We start from the raw sequence: 22,832 nt of genomic DNA, 5'->3' as shown, positions 1-22,832 counted from the left end.
TCTTGCTGTACATTGGCAGCAGAACTCTCAGTTAGTGAATAAGTCTGATTTTAAGATTTGTAGGACTAATGAGAGCCAAGACAGGGAAGAGAGGAGGCAATACAAAATTGAAATTAAGAAAGATAGAATGTATACTGATCTGTTTTTTGTGTTGTACACTTAATGGTCTCAGTACAGATCATGAGATGAAAGTGTTTCTGTAATGTATGCTTAATGTTTGACTGTGGCGAGATTACCATGATTACCTGAACTAGCAAAGAGACATAATATTAACTACATGTGAGAATTTACTTGCTATATGAACTAGTGTTCAATCAGAAGCACCTCATTTATCACCACCATTAACTTGATTAACAAGCTTAATATGATGACACTAACCTGTCATCATGTTATGACTGATAAGGGCATTCACCAGGGCCACAACGTGACACTACATTCATTTAATTTTGGATTCTCAATTATATTCGGGAGACACCCATCTCACATTACATTATGACTAGTAATGACATCCACCAGTGCCCAGACAGAATACTTTAACTTAGTTTCACTAAACAACACCAACCTATATGTTATCAACTAATGGGAACGTCATATTTAAGAAAGACCAACTCGGCTATATATTCAGTGTTAATCTTGCAGTTGTGATTACCACTCCAACCATCATTTAGGCTTCGTTAACCTACCATTAACACAGGGAAACGTTGAGTGTCGCTCAATAGCCAGTATAACTAATACTTGATAGCAGAGTGTTGATGCTCATGCATTGTTCTGCAATTATTACTCTATTCATGTATTAAAACATTTCAATGTTAATAATTCTATACTTTTGTAGTCCCTGTGCGGACATACATCATGTGTTTACATCTGACATCACGCATCTAAAACGCGTGACGTATTACGCCTGCACGTCATTTTGTGTGGCACGGTTTACATTTAGAATGGCAAAAGTAGAATACTTAAGGTTAGACGCAGAAAGTTCCGACCAGGAATAACCGAGCAAGGATTTGACCCCAGAAACTTGCCATATTGCCATTAAGGTAAGCTGACAAGACTTCAATAAGAACGCTGTATGGACATTGCACTCACTTATTTGCAATAGTTACCGAACAGAATGGAGCATGGGATTGTGCTATGATTGTTATTCTAATAAGGATGTTGTTTGGATATTACTCCCACTTATGTCTAATTAGTGCCGGAACGATATGGAGTACGATAATGCTATGACTTTTATTTATAAAATTAATAACTGTGAGAGACAAACCGAGTTATTTAAAGACGTCTGTTCCTGAACTCGTTTGAAAAGCCTTCCAGACAATACTAGACAAAAAGGGAACAGCACGTCACTCTCCTCTGCAAACTCACCCTCAATTCCCTCTCACGGTCCGTAGACCAAATAAGGACCGAGTTCCAGGTTTTGACAAGCAAATATAACAAAGTACAATTTTATTAAAGAAAAAACGCAATATGCAATCATCTTAACAAAACATCAACACGTCTTAAAAAAAGTGTAAAACATGGTGCACTCTTACTAAAACATCAAATACAAAACCACAATACCGTTCTAAATCAATTTGAAAAGAATATTAAAAAACTGATAAAAAACAATCACACCAACCTGCCTCGGTGTCACCTATACACCCTATAGACTCCTGCCTATACAAATCTAGACAGAATAAAACTACAAAACAAACCCTGGTGTATAGTAATGCTTTGGTATGTAGCACTTCCAAACAACCACTATGCTCGGTTTGTTCGAAGTGTGTTATTAATCAACTCTATGTTAATAGTCTACCCCTTAAAAGTGCTACTGAGGTGACTGAAACCACTAAGTTGGTTGATGAATCACACCTTGCAATGTGAGGTGCTTATATGTCCGACATGTTTCATTCACATATATTTAGAACAAATTGCGTGAACTTCATCAGGGGATCCAAAACGAAATCCACTATACACAATAGATGAATATCATTACAGACACATTATTACAATTAGTCTGGGAAGGTGAGGAATGTCTCCATGCTGGGGTGCTTCCATGTGACTGAAGGCTTTTAGTAGAAAGACAAACCACAATGCCAGTTTTGCCACTGCAAATACTGCTAAGTAATGGTGAAGAGGGGAACGTCTCAACTGTAGACGTTTAAACACATTCCTCAGGGGAGAAAAAAAGGGTGTGAAAACACTTCTCTCTCGGCCACTACGTTTCTGCCACGTAACTGCCTTGATTCGTATGGAAAGGTATCGAAAGTATCCCTCTTCCATGCACATGTAATCGGTTCGAGCAATCGAATCAGCTCCAAGATAATATCCAGCAACTCCCTCTGCAGTCGATCGGAGCAGCAAACTGTGACGTATGCAGCTGAACGGCTGTCTTATTAATAAAAATCATGACTTTTATTTATTTATTCTTATTTATGAACCACAGCCAAGTGTATTTGTCAGGGCACTAGGGGCACACCGAATCCGGTAACACTTAATAATTAAGTGTATTTGATAACTTATCAAGCAGTTGGGCGCATATTGGGCAATGGCCCCCAATCATATATCAATCAAATAAGAACAACGGCTAATCTGATTAGAGGATCATGGCATTTCTAATCCTCTCAAAGTATTTGTATTCACTATTAAATAGACGACGTAATGACTTTCAATGCAGAACATTTATTAGTTATCTAATGACATACTTTCATGTTAGCAACATTTCTTTTTGCTTTGAAACGTACCCAAATCATTTAACATGGACTGTGTACCTCCATAGTGTACCTTCATATGGCATACGAATGCAGACGCAATTATATGCGCTATAATGAGGTGAGAAGCAATGTAGCCAATATATCATTTTATCACACCAACTACACGATGAACTCTCTACTTATTGGGAATTCATGTTTTTGTTCTAGATGTACCAGATCTACGGTGCATTAATCAGCTGAGGATATTCAATCCCCCATTTTTTCACTCTACTACAATCAAGTGACCAGAGAAACGTTACGGCATCAATCTATATTTGAATCTAAAGAGGTACCGTTAATTAATATATTATTTCTAGAAGCAAGTTAATGAACCTAAATGTCTTTTCAATCACATTAGGTCCAGCAACCAAATCAGTAGAAGAAGGGGTAAGCTTTTACTTGCCATCGCCATTGCTCGTCACATATTAGCACTAAGAATGGCTATTTTCACAAAACATTCTGTACCCATAGGAATTAGTTAAATTCAGCCAAATAAGGATTCACACTCACCAATTACCACCATGGGACAATCTGTTTTTTCAAGGTAATATTTTGCATGTCAATATTAACTTTGATTTACACCCACAACAATGGTACAGGTGCAATTTGAGGTGCTTTTGTAATTTTACACTCAGTTAATTACCTTGGAATGATAACTGTGTACCATCATGGTCAAAAACCTACATTTCTGTTTCCATTTCTGTTTTTTTCCACCTCTGCGTGACCCCCAGTCTTCAAATTGGTATGGGGTATGTAACTATTTTACGCATCTTCTGGTTCATTTCCTTAATTGAAAATTACTTTGCAATTATCAATCATTGTCTAACAAATGTGTAATGATTCTGATTCTTTCACTTGGATTATATTACTTTATGTTAATACACTGTACGTATTGTTCACTAATCATGTATAATCACATATGAATGTTAATTTAATTTAACTCAGTTATTGGTGTCAGCCTTGAAAAGGACCATGGTCGAAACACGAATCCGCGGACTACTTCATGAATAAATTGCTACCTGGCTGACTACTTCATGATTAAACTGGAATTTTAAGAATATCAATAATTGGAATATTTTGATTTAACTGTACCACTGACATTCATTCTCTAACTGTCAGGATGGCAGTGCACGAATCACCATTATGCAAATCAATTCTCCTTGCTAATTTTTTAAGGCTCTGGTCTGGGTGGGCTTTATGGAAAGGTGAACGCAGCCTGCCATAACCAGAACTTAATAGAGTGGTCGCAAGCGCACGGGCTCCAATTCAAGCCTATCCTATCATTCTTCCCACACTAACCAACCCCGTCCTCTTTCTTGCAGAACCACATGAGTGCCTGGAGACTGCCCTTGTGTGGTATTGGTGCGCGGTATAAATCAACATAACATAACATACATCACTCAAAGACCAATTAGGAAACACGGAAGACCTAACCAACTACCTACCAATTTCAAACATCCCATACCCGGCAAAACGCCTAGAAATCTAAGTTTACAAACAAATCCTGGAACATGTTGAAAACAATCGGATACTAGACCAGGCACAAGTCAGCTTCAGACCCATGAGAAGAACGGAAACAGCATTACTATCTAGATGGAATGATCTAAAACCAATGCAGACTCCAACATCACAACGGTACTAAAACTGCTAGATCTATCAGCAGCCTTCGACACAGTCCACCACGAAACACTAATCAAAAGACTTGAAGAAATCGGAATCAGCAATACAGCGTTTCTATGGTTAAAATCATTCCTAGCAGAAAGCACAGAAACAATGTGGCTAAACCCCTTCAACGTAGCACCTCGCAAAACAACCTGCAGAGTTCCATAAGGCTCATCACTCTCACCACTGCTCTTCAACATCTACATGGCCCTTCTCATTATTCTCATCAAAAGATATGGGGCCTCATTACGAGTTTGGAGGGCATGGTTGCCTCCAAACTCGGGTCTGGGTCCGTGGTCCCTGAATGGGGAAATACCGGGCCATTCCGACCTTGGAGGGCCTGGTATTTCCCCATTCAGGGAACACGGACCCGTTCCATCCCCATTCCCATTTGAACCCCCATAGGGCTCAATGGGAATGGGGAGCATGCTAACAACAGGCCCATTAATGATGGGCCTTTTGTTAGCATGTTGGTCCCCTCGCGGGACCCGCAAAGGACATCTGGTATGACCAGACGTCCTGAGCAGGTCCCGCGAGGGGACCTCGTAATGAGGTGGTACAGGGTTAACGGTGCCGGCACCTTTACCGGTGCCGTTAACCCCTTACCGCCTCACTCCTAATGAGGCCCATGGTCTCACTTGCTACAACTACGCAGATGACACACAAATCCTCTACAAAATCAACACTGATGGCGAACAAGACCCAACCCTTATAAACTGCCTAACAGAAATAAACCATTGGATGAAAACCAACAGCCTTAAACTCAACCCGGACAAAACAGAAATCCTGATCACACCCTATGACTCATCAAACCAACACCACAGTCCAAGCCCTTCCAAAATGGGAAATGGACAGGAACCTTCCAAAGTGGTTATAATTCTCAATATTAATGGACAACAAATGAACACTGGAATCGCAAGTCAACGCAAGTAAAGAAGTGCTTCTTCCCCTACACAAAATCAAGTGCATACCACCTTTCTTCACCTTCCCACAAAGTACACTCACTGTCATCTCCCTCATGTCAAGAACAACTCAGAATGTCAGACTACCTTAACAAAAAACTAAACGAATGCAGAACTCAGCTACAAGACTACTCCTTAGGAACACCTAGAGAGGACACATCACACCAGCATTGAGCTCTACATTGGCTAAACCATCATAATTCATCAGTGTAACTGATGAGTTACCCAGTCACTCTTCAGGAGGTTACAATGCCTCCTTGCAATATGTCAAAAATAGAATCTTCTTCAAAACACTGCCAAAGAGTGGAATTCATACAGGGAAATGTTCCATCTACAAACCAAAACAAACACTAAGGTCCAGCAATGACATTCACCTTGAACCAAAACAATACTCAAAGCGGAAATTTGGTGTATCAGCAATCTCCTGCATCTCGGCAAAACTTTGGAATTCACTCCCGAAGGAAATACGAACAACAGAAGACCCGCTAATATTCAGAAAACTGCTAAAAACATAGCTCTTTAACTCGCATAGCTAAACAGGAAACACTGTCAAAGGGAAACAGCCAACACAACACAAGAGAAACACCCAAAACAATCGAAACCTAATGAACCCGAATCCTGGATACTGCAACTAAAGAAAGCATTTTAAGACAAACGACCATAGAACAACATGAACCCTGGTGGACCTGCATAACCATCGTATAGAATGGCACAGATCACGAACATCACTAACACTACTAAAAACATTTGTATATACTGCATACTCCCCCTCAAATACCAGACAAGACACACGCATACCCCTACTGCAGCAGAAACCAAAAGCCACCACAAAATGCACACACTCTGCAACACCCAACTAAACACAAGACACCACAGAAAACATAACAAAATTACACACAAATCATCCCACACACTCTTGTACAACAAACACAACCTAACTCTTAACATCTAAAAACAATCCTAGCACACATTGACTGTTTTTTCCGAATTAAAGCTAACAGCACATCAAAGCTTTCTAGCGCTTTCAATCTCGATCCCCTAACTAAAGCCCTCACAACCTCCTTCCCTTTCAGATCCACCAGAGAGCATGCAGAGCATGAAACTGGCAGCAGTGCATGGCATAAATCACAATGACATAACATAACATTGCAATTGTTCCTCACATTTGTCTTGATATATAGGCACTCCAGGAATGGCCGGAGGATAAATGATCAAAAGTAAACAACAATTGGAAGGAGAGGAGAGTGATCCTGGTGCCCAAGTTGGTGCTGCAGGACAGACAACCTGAATCAAGAGGTTCCCTTTCAGAAGCCGTTCACAGGCCAGACCACCCTCATTGACGCCTCGATGAAGCCCACGTGAGTTAACTCATGACTCAGAGACACTGGTCAGAAAAGGAAAACCGATACCACATGAATAGGATGGAACTCGGGACAGAGTATCTGGCCCTTTAAACCGTCCTTCAATCCATAGAGAAGTCCCGGCCTAATCTGATTCTGACTGACAACACAATGAAAATGTGGTAACTCAACAAGCAGCAAGGAGAAACAAGGTCCAGAGATCTGCTACGAGAAGCAGAGATGATCTGGTATTGGCTTCTGGTGAGGAACCTGATGATCACATTCTGTCACCTTTGTAGGATCAAGATCATGCAAGCAGATGCATTAAGCAGGTCCTTCCAAGAATCTTAGTTGGTCTGAAATGACAATGTTTTCAGAGTTGTATTAAAAAAATTGTGCCACCTGAGTTAAACCTGTTCACAACAGAACTAAACACAGAATGCCCTTACTACACCCCCAAAATCTCTGGAGATAAGATCCAAGGGCAATGCCTTTTTGATAAATTGGTCAGGCGTTTTTCGGTATGCATTTCCTCCCATCCCATCCCATTGATTCCCAAGGTGAATGTAAAGCTGAAGCAGTCATGCCAAATCTTATATTAATAGTACCAACTTGGCCACACCCATGATGGCATTCCACATTCCACCCTGGGCGAGCTGTACATTGCAACTCGATAGATGCTGATGCCGACATCTCTTGATGTGAATGTACAACAGTGTATTTCATCACAACCACTGATCATTTAACCTGACAGCATGGCTTCTTAACACCTACAATACAAACACTTGAGTTTGCTTATTGACTTTATGCACTCAATCTTCCAAGAAAATACCAAATGCATTTAAGTGGAGGAAATTTCCTCTTATGTGGAACAGAAGAGAAGACCTGACGGCCTGACGGGCGAATATGGTACTTCCTTAACTTCTTTATTCACTAAATCTGGTCTGAATTCTCCATAAAAATAATGTATTAACTATTGTGTTTTACAGGAAAAGCCCCTCCCAAGAATCTTTCTTTGTGGTTCCTCTATTCATAAAACCGTTTGGGAAGGGCGTAGGAAAATATGCCCTGTGTGGTGGGTTGGAAGAAGGAGGCGCACACTTGGAGGAGATTGTGAATTAGATTTATTCAAAGAATAATAATGCCCAACTTTCCGTATTCATAGAGGGGTTTGCCTTCTAATATAAATAATTAAAAGTGATAGTCAATCATCAGGAAGTCTGACCTGAAAAGTGTCCTCCACCCAAAACGACTCCTACCCGACTCTACCACTATGTTGACTAACTTAATTTAGATTGGAACAAACTCTCGCCTGTTCTAGTATTCTATGGGCCTTATTACAAGTCTGGCGGGAGCTGTGCCAGAAAAACTGTCAGGCTGCCGCCGGACCCGTATTACCATTCCGCCTCTGTGATTGCTGGAATTACCGGGGCATTACAACCCTGGTGACCCGGTAATTCCAGATACGGAATTCTGTAAATCCCCATCCCCATGGAGTCCTATAGGTCTCCATGAGGTTGGGGATTTGGAAACACCGGCTCTGTCTATGACAGAGACAGTGTTTCCATGTCCACCTGCAGGCGGGTGGTGTTAATCCCGTCAGGTCAGACCTGGCGGGAGTAACACCTCTTGCCTGCAGGACTCTGAATCAGGCGCTCCGGAAACAATGGTGGCGGCGGTTTTACCGCCACCATTGTTTCCGGACCGGCAAGGTCGTAATGAGGCCCATCACTCGAAAATTCTCGTCTTGGAGATATCTTCAAATAGTCTCTTTTTGCCTTTTTGACCAGATCTTGGAGTTCCTTTACAATGTACTTCAGCTTGGTCTCCCTTCTTGGGATAAGTATTCAGCAAGACTTGGTAGCATTGCTTATTACTCTTTGGTTCAGGTGTAAATATTGTTTTGACAATAGTGATTCTAGACTACTCCTCAATGGCTTTACTACCCCCCTTGTCTGAGGGTGTATCCCATTCTAAACACTTGCTTTCTCAGGCTGATTCGTAACTACTGGGACCAGTCTGTCCCCTTTCCACTCTAAGGCTTCTATCTGTAATGTCTCATATATTTCACTGGGACGAGTTTCTCTTCATGCCCAGTCCTCAATAACGTCTCTTTGGGCCTTATTTGTTATCCTCCTGATTACGTTAATGCAGTTACATTTTAATGACTCTGATTTTGGTACTTCGTCAAGTTCAGTGGGACAAGTTTCTCTTGTTCAATAATGATGCCCGGCAGCCTCCCGGAATCCCCTTTCTTCCTGTTCCCTCTATTTGTGGAGGGGGATGCTTCAGGTTCACCCTCTGGTTGTGTTCTCTTTTTGCTCTCAGTCTCTCATGCTTTGCCTCCTTGTCAGTATCTCGTACTCGATTGGCTTTCTCGTGGCAACCGCATATGACTGCAGGTCGCAGGGCGCCTCTCAGGCGCCTGTACTGGGTGGTTTCAGCGTTGGTAGATGGGTGGTCTGCCCACCACGGAATCATTGTGGTCGCCCCACCACTGGTCTACTGTTTTGTTCCTCGCCCGGCTCCCGCTTCTTGGAAACTCTGGACCACTTGCCCTTCACTACACTGCTCAGGACTCCTTTGAAAGTCATGGGCTCTGTGGCTCTCTCTGGCTCCGTCTGCTCCCGGCGTAACCTCATAACAGGGCTTCACCAGCTTATACTCTTCTCCATCTGCTCGCACTGTGCCTTGGCTCAGTGTGCTCTCCTCTCCCGGCCTCCTTGTCTTCAATATTTGTGTGTTTTACCTTCACTCAAGTCTTTGGCCCTTGCAATATTCTTCATATCCGATAGTCCCATATATGCCACAATGGTGGAGGGCTTAGGGGATTCCTCACAAGAATGGAACTCCTTGTCCCCTAACGGGGAGTCTCTCCCAGTGAGGTCCCACTTGCCCATACCCCTTGGGAGGGTCTTGCAGAGCAGGCTCACCTCCCCATCCTCAGAGGGGTGAGTGTCAATGATAATAGAACTCTTGACAAAGCGATACATGAAAACCCCAATGTGGCACTGACCTGAAATCTTCCTGGTTAACCCTGAAGTAAATGAGAGCTGCCCTAAAACCTCTATCACCCATAATTGTAACAGGAAAACAGAGGTCTCAGGGAAACCCTCCTGCGGGAAAAACCCTGAGACTGGTGGAGCTGCCGTCGGTAGTTGAGACGCTTCGGTGATCCCCAATTTCAGTCAGCGTAGGAAAGGCCGGAGAGCTCGGTGCCGTATTGGGCAGTCAATGGTTCGCTGCAGACACATAAGTTGCAAAGATTAGCAAGTATTGGATAGACAGAGAATGGAATGATAGAATAGAAGAGAATGAACTTACAAACATATGGAGCTAAAGAGTAGTGACACATCGGGATCTTCGGTGGGGCTGCATTTGTCCTCTTCGATACCGGATTCCGTCTTCCTGGATGATGTCATCATGCAGCGTCTTTGTTTCCGCTGTGGAGAAGTGAGAAACAGCTAGACCGTTACCGCCTCTTTGGGAAGCCATCATGGGGTTGGTCTATGCGGCAGACGGAAGCACACAGTGAATGTGTTTCCAAGTCCTCCAGACTGACCAGCGACCTTGCCTGGATGTGATGGTATGGCCCCTCGGAAAGGCAGGAGAGCCAGGCTTTCCAGGATGCCACAGAGGAAATAGCCAGATAAGCCATGGGGCATGAACCTGGGAGGCAGGTTCCCAATAGCGATCAGCAGGACCATCGCCTTTTCAGTCCACCAAGTAATGCAATCGCCCACCTAGATATCGGCAATCATAGATACCAGAGACTTCAAACTCAGGTCCAGTAGGAGTATCGACTGGAGATGGACACGATCTATCAGTCCTACGAAAGCAATCAGGCACATGCCTCTTAAACTGAGCGAGGTGGTAAACATGATCAATCTGAAACCATTACTAAGGCAGCTGAAATGAGTAGGCCACAGGCCCTCTTGTTGCCAGACTACAAAAGGGTGCAAAATATTTAGGAGACAGTTTGGATGGAACCATGTGCTTGGGGAGAAAAAACGGGACTCCAGCCATACCAGATCACATGGATGGTAAGTATGTTCAGGGGTGCGTTTGAGGTCTGTGTACTGTTTGGAACGATGCCATGCTGCATTCATTGCCATAACGGCTGACCGATGACCTTCCTGAATATCAAAGAGTAGTGCCGTGAAGGAAGGAAACTTCATTGAAGAATGTACCACCGAAGGAAAACGGGAGGGATTGTGCCCATGTAAACATCGGAAAGTACTAATTGCCAGTGCTGACAGCCTCATCCAGAGTTGGGCTGTATCCCGAATGGGATACCCCCCAACTGTATTTGCATTACCGCCCAACCCTCTGGCGGTATTACCGCCAGATCACAGGTTGGGTGGTAACTTTAATTCCCCATTTGCCATTGGGTCCATTTGACCCAATGGAAAATTTTCGGCACAATTACTGCTGGCGCTATTACCACACAGTAATTGCACCGAAAATTGGCATTTCTGCAGCGCCCAACTTGAGTGTGTAGAGTTGTTGTGAGTAAATTCAGCGAGGGGGAGCAGTTCAGACCAGTTATCTTGAGCAGTTGAAGTAAAGCTTTGAAGATAGCATTGCAGGGTTTGATTCAGTCTCTCAGTCTAACCTTTGGTTTGAGGATGGAAACCAGAACTAAGAGCTCTTTGGATACCCAGACATTTGCATAGGATTCGCCAAAACGCCAATGTATATTGTGGACCATGATCAGAAAAAATGGAATCCAGGAGGCTGTGACTCGAAACTATTGTATGCAGAACATGGCAAGCCATTTGAGACAACGTTGGGCACTTGGATAAAGCCAAAAAGCGGGTCATTTTAGTAAAAGAATCAATTGTGACCATTATGGGTGTAAGTGGAAGAACCACAATGAAGTCTGCCGAGATCATACTCCAGGTCTAGAAGGCAGAGCTGATTGCAAAAGCTGCCCCAATGGTCGCTCACAAGGGGTTTTGGATTGGAGACATGTTATACAGGAGGTCACATAGTCTCGGATGTCGATTTGCACTGAAAGCCACCAAAAATGACGTTGAATAAGATCCAATGTGTTTCTTACCCTTCGATGACCAGCCATTAAAGAGTCATGACACATGTGGAAAACAGTCTTTTGTAGCGCAAAAGTAGGGAGAGGGACCTACTGGCCGTAGAACAATAACCTGTCCTCCTCAGTCAAGGGATACTTATCACCCAAAGACGTTCCATAAGCTTCATGAGTGCGCAATGCCTTTTGAAGGGACTGGACGAAGTCAGAAAACAAAGTATACAAATTTGGCCTTATCAAAGAGGGGTTCCTTTATTTATTTTTGTATTATTTTTTTTTTTAATAGGGTAACCTTTAGTAATAAATATCTACCCTCAGGATCTTTGAAGATTTCCTTTTTTTTAATTTTTTTTATTTCAATCCGTTGTTTTTAATTTGATCAACAAACTTTTACAACAATTCTATTTACATTTCTCATTCATTATTTAAAAGTTGCTTATGCAAGATACACATAAAAGAGAATTAACACTCTTCATAACCCAATTCCAATACAAATGCATCAAAGCAACATGATATACAATTATAAGATAAATTTTTTTTCCATCTTAAAATAAGGAAAAATAAGAAAAGAAGTAAAAGGGACAAAACATGCTAACCCACTGTTAGCCTAAATTTACAACCAAAACTTTCATATAGCAAAAAAGGAAAAAAAACTGATCATTTTCAAATGGCTACTTCAAACAATAGCACCTACAATTTCACCAAGCTCTACAGATAAGGCACATAATGCGTATGAGACGGAAATAGCAGCATTTCAAACCCTGCTGTTCGAAGAAGTAGTATCAGGATATCAATCCATTTCAGAGCTTATTTTCCAAATCCAGGTTTATGATTTTGAGAAACCTTGTAAGCAACAAAATCGTTTTTGTACAAGTGCCCCACATGCAGGTTAGCCAAAACCATTCCCTTTTGAGTGCTGTGCAACCCACTCTTTCGATTCCAACAGTTTTTAAATGGTCTTTTTCAAAATATGCACAATAAACAATGAGATGTTTAGCAGACTCCATCTGGCTATTATCATTGCAAAATGTACAGCCATACTCAATGTTTGGTGACATATGTGGCAGCCAACTCTTAGCTCTTTCCATCGTTAACATTTGGTTTAGTTTGAACCTTAGATAGATATCCCTGGCTTTATGGAAAGGAAATTGTACAAGATAGAGCTTGTGGGGTAATCTTCCAGTGCTGAACTTGGCAGCTTCTTTATAGGATTTGAAGGCCTCTATTGCGTTCAAGGTGTTACACCAATCATGGTCAAACAGACAGTGTTTGACATGCACCAGTCAAAAATCCAAGTCCAAGGGAGTGAGAACAATTTCAGCTAATAATGACACCATTTTAGTATAGTATTTATCAATGGACGGTGGATTGGAAGCAATTACCATCTGGCCTAACTCCTCATATAATGAGTTTTCTGGAGGAAATAGAAAAACACCCTTCCATAAACCCCCTTGGAGTTGATCAAGAAATTTGCCAATATCGGCGAGACACATATCCAAGGCATATAATAAGATTCATTCAGCTTTAAGAGTGTAAAAATCAATTAGTGGGATTAAGGAAAATTTGCAATATTTGATGAAAACCATGCGCATTTGTGTAGCAAGAAATATTGCTTTTTTATTTAATTCCTCCGTCCTCATCCTAAGTGAGTTGGTGTCAGAGATTGAGTACCCAAGATACCGAATCGTGGCGGCTTTTGAAATGGGGATATTGTCAATGGTCCATTTCCACAAACAAGAATTCCTTTTTAGGTTCTTGAGTATGAAGATGTGAGATTTTTCCACATTGCAGTGAAGATTGTGCGCAGTACAATAGGAAGCGAACAGGGACAGTTTGGCTTGTAGGCCAAAAGGGGTGTGATCAAAGATCACGATACCGTCCGCGAAGGCAAGCCAGTGTATTTTCAAATGGCCAAGCCTTGCAGGATAACTGATTTGCTTTGTCCAAATTTCATTAATGCCACATAGATATAAGTTGAGCTGCCAAATTGCAACCATGCTTTGCTCCAACCCCACTGGGGATGGCATTAGTAGTTGCACCCATATGATTGACCCTGACAAAATAAGCCGTGTTTTCGTGAAGTTTTGCAATAAAAAATATGATGTGAGGAGGGATTCACATACGGGCCATTTTTTCCTAAAGTAAGCCCCGTACTACACAGTCAAGAGCGGCTGTGAGGTCTATAGATGCCATGTATAGGAGACCTGAATCAGGAAGCTTTGTTTTTGCAAGAAGATGCACCATTAATGTTGCATTTAGTGCTGTCCCCATCTGTGCTCTAAACCCAATTTGGAAACGTGAAAGGGTGTTATGCTGTTTCATAAAGGCATGTAAGTCTCGAAGAAGAAGAATTGCAAAGACTTTAGCCGCTGCATCAATGAGGGCAATGGTACGAAAGTTAGATGGGTCAGATCTAGGACCCTTTTTGTGCAGATGCACAATTATAGAGCATAACCAGGAGGGAGGAATAATGTATGTTAATAAGATGTTGTCAAATTGGCTCTTTAATATCCTAGCCCAAAGTCCTGGATCGCTTTATAACACATGGCGGGATGCCGTCAGGGCCAGCAGCTTTAGAATAATTTAAAGCATGGATTGCGCATTCAGTGTCAGCAATAGACCATTGTGGAAGAGGTGAGTTTGGAATGCTCAGGTTTTTTGTCTCGACATTATTGAATCTAATGGACAAGCAAAATTTAGCCTTAAAAAACTCCTTCCAGGTGTCAGCAGATATCATCGAGGCCTGTTCAGTGTATAAAGTGTTGGTATCAGCCCTAAGCATCGCCCACGTAGATTGTCGATCGTTGCGACATAAAGTAGCAAACATCTTTTGATTATTCAGATTGTGTAGATAACGTTGGTAATTCAGACATTTATTGCGGTAAGCATTACAAATAAACTTTTTTGCCTTATGGTATTCCTCCATACAAAGAGAGGCCCTCTTTAGTTTACGTATGTCAGCATTTCTAAGGCATTTAGCTACATGAATTGACTTACTGCCAGAATCCTGATTGTAATTTGTAGAACCCCTAAACGTACTGCGCAAGTTGGCTATCACACTTTTAATAACACGTGAATACCAATTGGCTTCAACTTGAGCAGAAGAATAGGGGTCGGAATTGCCATTGTAATTTGAAAAATGGGCGTCAATCATGCCATTGATCTTATCGCAAAGTTTAGTGCTCCAACGTATGGAGATACCCGGGAGATAGCCTTCAAGGAAGGGCTGGTTAGGGTTGTTCCTTAAACTCTCAACAGAAACATCTAGGACCAATTGAATTATGAGATGGTCCCCCAAGCCGGGATCATGAATCAAGTTTTTACTGCACTTGTGCTGTAGGTTTGCTGAGATAGCATAATGATCAATGCATGACGAATTCAAACCCCTCCTCCATGCATGGCAAGAGTCCCTAACATCAAAGGAAAGAAATGAGACATCCCATGATGCCAGATGCTCCCGCCATAATTTTCCTCTAAGTAATGCTGGAGGAGAATTTTCAGCAGCTAAAAATTCTACATTCGATTTTGAGCAAAGAGCATTAAAGTCCCCAACCAGCACAATCCGACATGTCGGATGCTGAGACATGACTTCATCAAACAGTTCATCCAGCTCCTGAAACACAGTTACTATTTTCAATAAGGCTGGGTTGTGATAGAGGGAAATGAAAAGATGAGGATCAGGAAAACTTTTATTTAGAAAAACGAACAAAGCCAATGTTCCTGAGGATTTATAGACGGCCCGTATGTTAATTTTTAGGTTAGTGCTAACACATATGGCCAGTCCGCCATAAGGCCGCCCCCTTGGCCCACGCTTAGCCATAATTCGATGGACAGTGAATCCCGGCAACAGGAGCTTTTGTTCACACATGGTTTCCTGACATAGGAGAAAGTCACACTCTAGTCCTGGGGGCACATTTTTTAACCACATGTGCAAGTTCGTGAACCCACAAGAATTCCAGGAGAAGATCGTCAAAGAGGTTGCCTTCTTACTTGGGGAGGTTGTCCATGGCGGGATTTAGGATTTAGGATTTAGGGTGATGGCAAGCGAGGACAACCAAGACCAATCTTTGCTTATATTGGACAAGCCAACAAGCTGAGCGATTAGTGCGGATTTAATCTCTCCCTGAGCCTCCTGACAGTTTCTCTTTGGTGAGGGCAGGTTGATACCAGGAAGAGGAGTTTCGTTGAAGCATATTGCATCATCAATGGAGTCAAAGAGGAAGGGAGATAAGCCAATCAGTTGTAATTCGCGTTTATATTGCATCACCAAATCGGTGATGATGACCGATTGAACTTTGCACAGCATCCGATAATTATGGATTACTGGAAGAGTAACCCATTCTATGTCTGAGGTATTCAAAGTTCTCAACGCAGGAATTTTGCTAAATGACTGTAAGAGGGCAGACAGATTAAGACGTTTGGCACCATTTAAGTCTGGGTCGGACACCCATCATATAATGGTCTAAGAGTTTCCTGAGGACTTATCCATTGCTGCCACACCATCAACTAGCCAGCTTGGAGGGCAAGATGGTTGCAGCCCAAGCTCCTTTGAGGACTCATTTATTGCCAGCGTACCCTCCGGAGAGAGATTAAAAGTTGAAAACGGAGGTGCAGCTGGATTTTGCACATTTATAAGTACAATCCTTGGTACGGGAACCGATTTGGCTAACATCAGAGACTGATTGGAGTCCCTAACTTGGGGTAACTCAGCAGATCCCTTCCCCACTTGTGCAACATTATTTTCTTTTGGTTTATAGAATGCCGATAAATGGGTTTGCAAGGTCGGTGGTATTTTGCCGGCTAAATTCATTTGGAAAGATGAAGGAAGATCGGTGCCATGATTGCCCAAACAAAATGCTGACTTTGTCACTATGTTGTTATGCGAAAGAGAGCCAATGCCCCCCATAAGAGCCTGTTGTTCATCAGGGCTAAGATGTTGCAAAGCATTTTTACTCTTTGTTGAAAGTTCTTCAAGATTAAATCCATGTTCGTCATCGGGGCCAAATTGTACAGTAGGATCAATGTTGTCTAGGGTTAGACTGGGAGGATTTTCTTTCTTCATTTTTTCATTTTTTTATTTTTGTTTTGAAAAGTGACCGCACTGGGCGCTGAGTTTGCCGCTTGCCTATCAGCTTTTCTTTTTAGAGCGCGAAAGAATAACCTTTTCTCCTTCCGAGAAGCAAAGAACTGACCTGCTCCAGCCGAGTGAGTCTCACTATTGCCAACAGCCCCCTCGGGAAAGGCAGGGGGACTTTGCACAATCATATCAAGCAGCTTCGTTAAAGCCGACGTACTATCTGGATACTGGATGGGAGATTTCACATTCATCAGATTCCTCTAGCTACGGCGGACGCACCCCATCCTGCTCATCTGGTTTTGCTTGCAGAAAGAATAATACTTGCTCTATTTTTTTAGTGTTAAGTGAAACCTTCTGACACAATTGGGCATGAGTGAAAATTTGCAAGGAGGAAGTATCCTGTGGAGCAGCTACTGTCTGAGCAAAGGTTTGTGCAAAGGAATAAGTTGTTGGAAGAACCTCCTGATGTGAAAGGGTCTGCACCATCTCTTGTAGAGAGTCAGTTTGAGTGGTCGCAGAGACGACGCGAGGTAGCCCCCATCAAGGGAGACTGACACCCACCTTTACGCCTAAAAGTATCCGCAAAAATGTACCCTTCCAATTTGTTGAGCTTGAAAAGAATCTGCGTGAGTGAGGATTTGCAGTCCCTTATCTCATAATGTGTGTAATCATGCCTAATAAGTTAAGTATCCTTGATAGGACAAGGTATGAGGCTTCCAGAGACTGCATATCCTCCGTAGGATCAAGTAAATCAAACTGCAGCGGGGGAGCAGGGGCCTTTTTGGAGGGTGAAAAAGAAAGATTTATCACCGGAATTGGAGGTATTTTTTCATTATTGGGTGGTAATGGTATGCACGGACTGGATGATGGATAATCCAACAACTGCTTTTTGCATGCCTTTGATGAGGAAGAGATGTTAGGATCGCTGAGCGGTCACCTTCCTTGCAGTGTACGTGTACATCTGCCCTCCTGCTACTAGGCAAAGTGACCGGAGTCGAGGGTCCAACAGAAAGACGTACGTGTTTTTCAAGGGATGCAAGTACAACAGGGGCAAGGATGGAGTTGTCAGAAGGGTAGGAACTAATTGCACCGCTACTACCATCTTGCACAATGTGAGGCTCATCCATGCGCATGCTAAGAAAGTTTTCACGTGCAGGTAGAATTCGGCTTTTTGAATCAATAGGCAAAAGAGCACTGGGAGGAAGCGAGGCAGTCAAAGCAGCTTCTGTTTGGGCTTGCGCATAAGCGAACACCACTTCGTGACGGATTAAATCATGCGCGGCCACAGCAGTATCCTTTTCGGTCAAGCATGAAGCCCCCCCCTACAGGTGCCAATACAGAGCTTCCAGGGATCACAGACGCGGCACGCTTATTACTTTGGACAGTTTGGATGAACTAGCTCTTTTAGGCACAGGCGAGCGGAGTGGACGGCCACTACGCAAGCTAGAAACCATTTGGAGAAATGCACGTTATAACTGGAAAACACACGCCGCCTCACACAACACAACGCAGAGACTCTAAGCCTAGATGCCAAAATATTCAGAGAGATAATTTTCATAAAGCTTCATGCCTGCTGTAAACTCCCAGCCCAACAGCCCAACAGCCCAACAGCCCAACAGCCCAACAGCCCAACAGCCACTTACGATCCACTTGCAGGTGCACACGCAGGTGCGCGGCCCCAGTGTATTATGTAGGCGGCCTTGCGGGAGAAAAGGGGGCAGAGTCTATGTGTGGGCGTGACAGGGAGGCAAGCATCATGAAGACGCTGTGAGTAAAAGGAAAAATATATTAGCGTACATCAGCGGGCAGCATGTATTAAGGCTCACAATAAAGTTCAACAATAAAGTTCCATCAAAGGCGTTTCGGCTAGTCCACAGGCTTTGTTTGAGAGCCAAGTCACCTTGGTATCCGAGTTGCGAACGGCAGCGGGGGAGCAATTCTTCTCCTTGCCGACTCGTTGAGGCAAAAGTTAACCCTTTGAGAGGAAGGAGGTCCAGAGCAGGCGAGCAGCCCACAGCAGCCCAACAGCCACTTACGATCCACTTGCAGGTGCGCCTTTTTCAAGAGGGCTTCCTTTTGAAAACAAGGGGATGGCAGTTCCAACTTGCTTGAAAGAACATCTGCCATAATGTTAGATTTACCTGGAATGATTGTAAACTCAATGTCAAAATGTGAAAAGAAATATGCCCATCAAGCCTGTCTACTGTTCTGGGTCTCAGCATATTGCAGACTCCTCAAATTCTGATGATCAGTTCTTAATTTGATAGGATGTTTTTTCGAGCCTCGTAACAGATACCTCCAATCCTGAAAGGCTCTCTTTGTTGCCAAGAGCTCCTTTTGAAGGACAGTATAATTTGGTTCTGAAGGGGATAAGGTTTTAGACATGTAGTCCACTGGATGTTCTTTGCCCTTGTCATTCTTTTGTTTGAGGAAGGCTCCTATTGCGCTGTGAGAGGCTTCGGATTCCACAATGAAGGTGCCAGTCTGATCGGGCATACATAGAATCGGAGCTGTAGTAAAGGCAGTCTTGAGGGATTGAAAGGCTGCACGAGTATCTGGGAAACAGATAAAGTGCGCTCCTTTCTTCAACAGTGCAGTCATAGGTAGTATGACCCGAGAAAAGTTAGGAATGAATCGCCTATAGAAATTGGTAAATCCCAGGAAAAGTTGCAGTTCCTTAATTGATAAAGGAAGGACCAATCCAATACACCAGAGATCTTGTCAGGGTCCATGACATTGTCCCTTTTGCATAACACGTAACACAGATAGGTTACCTCAGTTTGGTGGAAGACATATTTCTCAATTTTAGCAAAGAGATGGTTATCTCGGAGTCGCTGGAGTACCGTTCTGACATCAAGATATCGTCTAAATAGACTATAGCCCCCATTACAAGTGTGGCGGTCCAGAAACAATATGCCGGTAATTCTGATTGCCAACTTTGCCAGTAACAGCATACACTGTGCTACCGTTGCCGGTAGCACAGGTAACTGAAACAGCAGGACCCAGTACCGGAAACTTCAGCACAGCAGAAAGAAGGGGGCATTACTACAGCAGATTTCCTGGAAGCACTTGCACAAAAATGCCGGTGCAACTGGAAAAACCGTTCTGGAAACACCGGCATCACGGAGCAGGCAGTAACCAGGCCCAGATGTGTGGTACACCCAATTGACCCAGCTGCAAACAATGAGCATAGTGACTGCTGGAAAGGACCACACACACCTTCCGACACAACCATGTTGCCACTCGTAGGAGCAGTCATGGATATGGAGGCACTGCGTGCAGGAATTAAGCTTTATGAGCCGGAGGTGCAACACTGGCAACAGGCCGACAGGCAGAGGAGGAGAAGGGTGCAGAGGAGCTGTGGGTAGCAAGTAGTTCCTCAGAGGCGTGCACCCATAAACCCGCACAAGGGCCACACCCTGGTTCCTGACTGACAGGCAGATCCACACACTTTCCCGCCTGAACAGGGAGACCATCCTTGCAATAGTGGACCTCATCCAGGATGACATCCAGAGCATAATTGGCATCCAAACTGCCATACGCCCCTGTTGAAGTTGGTGTCTGTGCTGCATTTCCTTGCCACAGGCACATTCCAACACACAGTCAGGGAGCTGCATAGAATATCCCAACCAGGATTTTCAAAGTGCTTGTGCAGGTCATGGATGTGTCATGTGTCCCAGCACATCGCCCTACCAACGATACAGGCACAGGTGATTGCCACCAAAGTCTGCTTCCATACCCTTGCGGGCATGCCTAATGTATTGGGAGCAGTGGTCTGCACACACATTGAGATAGTGTACGGCCACGCCACAGAGGAGGTGTATGGGAACAGAAAGCTGTACTGCTCACTGAATGTGCAGGTCATCTGTCATGCAGACCTGATGATCACACACTGATGCACAGATTTCCCGGGATCAACACGTGACTCTGTGGTCCTGCGCAATAGCATGCTGCCTGGGTACATGGTGGACAGCGGACCTGGCTATTGGGTGAGTCAAAGGATGAACACACGCACCACATCCTTTGTGTACTGGGGCATGTGGGGGAGATGTTCACTGTCACCAGTGCATAGCCCACAGGCAACATGCAAATGGATGGACACAATCAGAATGCAAGAGCGGGTGCACGCGAATGGCATGTACCACATGAGTACACAGAAGGACCCACCAGCACAATCTGGGCACAGATGGACAGGCACGTGTAATGCACCACAGGTACCAGAATGCATCACTCTCATGTCACAAAGCACAGAATATCCTCACCATGCCCCACCCACCACCACCAACCCATCCTTGGTAGTCTGATCCTACACACGTCCTGACCAACAGTAACTGTCACAGGGTGCAGCAAGGTGATTGATGGCCCGCAAGCACACAGACCCATATGCATTTGTCACACATCCACATCCCAACATACATGCAATGCCCAGTCACCTCAATGACATGGCCATCCCTGTGTCCCTTTCATTGCAGGGGATTTCGGCTACCCCTTACTACCATGGCTGATGACCCCTGTGAGATATCCACAGAGCCACAAGGAAACAGTGTACAACAAGGGCGACAACTGAGCAGACCTTTCGGTTGTTGAAGGCACGGTTTCATTGTCTTCACTGCTCGGGTGGGGGACGACTGAAGAACAGGCCAGTGAAAGTGGGGAATGTAGTCCTGGCCTGTGCCATGTTGCACAATATGTGCATCAGGCGGACCATTCCCCTGCCCCGGACATGCCTCCGGTGGACGATGATGACGACAGCGAAGTGTATGCAGCTGCAGACATGCGCATACACCATCACAGGGATGACGGGGATGGTCGTGCAGCCCACCAGAAACTCATACATAACTACCTCTGAGCACACAGCATCTGCACACAAGCCATGCCACACATGTGAATCTGCACAAAAATAAAGCACTCCACCACACAAATTGAATGTCCTGACGGGAACTCATATGCAGAACCATGTGTATTTGTGCATGAACAAACAACAAGAGACGTATGGCCCACCAACTATCCCCCCAAATGACCCTCCCCAACTATCCTCCTCAGTTATCCCCCCCAAATGACCCTCCCCGACTAAGCCTATCGAACACACCATCCCATCAACACCCCCTAGTAAGCATTAGTGTCACTTCATGACTGCCTGGCTCACTTCCGTGCCTTTTAGCACCTGATCTGCCCTTTTTTGGAGAGCCTGACAGGCGCAGGGATCAGCGTCTCAGGCTGCTCTGTTGTGAGCTGGCATGTGTGGTGATTTTCGAGGGTAGGTTGGAACGTGCAATGTCCCTGCCCTCTAGTGCTGCCTGCAATGAAAGGGTGAGGGTCTCAGCCAGTGAAGAGATGGCCTCGTTCCCCTCCCGGTCCGTCTGTGCGAACAGCACCGTAGCACATTTCGATCTGCCCATGGCACATGCACAGCTTTGGCCGGTGGCCTGCACGCTCTCCTGTATCAGCCCGGTCTCCTGTATCAACCTGGTCTCCTCCAGGTGCTGGCGCACAAGTCCCGCCATCTGTTCATCCCGTTCCTCGATGCGTCATAGGCGTGCATCCATGTCTCTGATGCTGGGGATGGGTGGTGGTGGGCTGTGGATGCCGGGGGGGCTGAATGACAGAGGGTGGTAGGGATGTGCTCATATGTCCCCTCGGTCATGTCCCTGTGCCTGTGGGGGCAAGATGGTCATGCCGTTAGTCACCTCTGGGCCATCCTATGGCCTTGTACATGCAGTTCAGACAAGTGTTACCAGATGCCACCAGCAAGATGGTGGTGGGAATGGGTGGACAAATTAAGAGATATACGGCAGACTGGGCCTTGTGCATGCAAGTGCAGGGTACAATATTTTGCAGGGGAGGGAGGGGTGAGGGTTCCGGGATGGGAGGGGGTGTAGTGCAGGGGGTGGTGGCCACAACTAGCTGAGCACATGTTGATGGGAGCAACAGGGGCAGGTGCAAGGGATGAAAGGGGGGGTACAGTGCAACAGATGGAGTTGTCCAGATTCAGGCTAATCCAGGGAAGGGTAGCCA

At 44.3% G+C, this 22,832-nt stretch overlaps 1 protein-coding gene across 2 annotated transcripts in view; it reads left to right on the top strand.

Moving 5' to 3' along the window:
* NSUN7 (NOP2/Sun RNA methyltransferase family member 7) overlaps positions 1-22,832 on the top strand; it is a 1,712,923-nt gene that overhangs the window by 283,725 nt on the left and 1,406,366 nt on the right. The window lies entirely within an intron of this gene.

This window comes from Ambystoma mexicanum, chromosome 6q (genome assembly GCF_040938575.1).
Source record: "Ambystoma mexicanum isolate Mex_15411 chromosome 6q, UKY_AmexF1_1, whole genome shotgun sequence".
Classification (NCBI taxonomy): Eukaryota; Metazoa; Chordata; class Amphibia; order Caudata; family Ambystomatidae; genus Ambystoma; species Ambystoma mexicanum.
This window is presented reverse-complemented; position numbering and strand designations above follow the sequence as displayed.